Consider the following 1,178-nt stretch of genomic DNA (forward strand, 5'->3'; position numbering starts at 1 on the left):
GGGGGTCAGGCCAGCGCTGCTGGTGTTGCATGTGAGCAGGTGATGCAGGCAGCTGCCAGCCCTTCGGCAGGTGTTGAGTCTGCCTCAGATCTGCTGCTCCTGCCCTGTCAGTAGAGAGGGGACTGAGCCCTGAGGTGGTCCAAAGCTATGGAGGAGCTGGAGATGCTCCAGGTGTCCGTGTGTGAGGGAAGGCGGGAGGAAAGCAGGGCAGAGCTGAGCATCTCTCAGCGTCATTGCCTGGGAAATAAGGCCAGGCTGAGCAGCTCTGTCTGGGCAAAGCAAGCTGTCCTGTTGGCAGGTGTGACTGGATTGAAAGCTCAGGAATTGGGGCTTTGTTCCCGTAGATGTCACATTTGCCTTAGGGCCACCCTGGCTGGGGCTGTTTGTCCCTCTTAGCCCCTCTGCATTGGGGGATTTCTGCTGGGGTCTAACCCCAGCGCCCTGCCACGGACACTGCCAGGGAAGGATAGTGGTCCTCCTCATTTTGGGCAGCAGATGAGAGTCCTTTCATGTGATGTCATTTCTTTTTCCGCCTTTTTTGTCTCACCTCCATCCACGCCTGCTCTGCTTCTGGTAAACCCCAAGGGGATTTCCCCTTGCACCAGGCTGAGGTTTATTTTTACTCAGATCAAAGATGGTTTTGTTGGATCAGAAGATCCCTCACCAGAGGCAGTCCCAAACTCCTGCTGTGTATAAACCCGGGTGTCCTGCTCGGGTCCCTGAGCTGCTCACCACTGCTCACCCCGAGGGGTGACCACCGTCTTGGGCTGGCTGCTTTCATGGCACAGCTAGGGGCTCCTGGCCTGCGTCAGACCCTCCAGAGCTTTAGCAGCTCATTTCCCCCTGGAAATCTCAAAGTGTGTCTGAACTATTCCTTGTGCTGCAAAGCTCCTGGCCCCAGTGGGAAAAGATGCTGCTTTGAGTGTGGTCCTTACCAAGTGGTGCACTCTTTGGAGGCTTTTTCTCCATTAGACACCTTTCCTGGCAGACACCTTGCTCTTCATTTTTTTGCACTGTTGCCAACAACTCATGTTTAAACCCCAAAGTTATCACCCTAAGCACTGATGAACATCACAAATCAGGTCAGAGCTCCCCTTTCCCACCTGATTGATTAGAGGCAGAGTTGCACTTACGGGTGCTGAGGTAATCGGCTTGTACCTCCTCTGCAAACATCTCTT

Source organism: Pygoscelis adeliae, unplaced genomic scaffold (genome assembly GCF_000699105.1).
Source record: "Pygoscelis adeliae isolate BGI_AS28 unplaced genomic scaffold, ASM69910v1 Scaffold283, whole genome shotgun sequence".
Lineage (NCBI taxonomy): Eukaryota > Metazoa > Chordata > Aves > Sphenisciformes > Spheniscidae > Pygoscelis > Pygoscelis adeliae.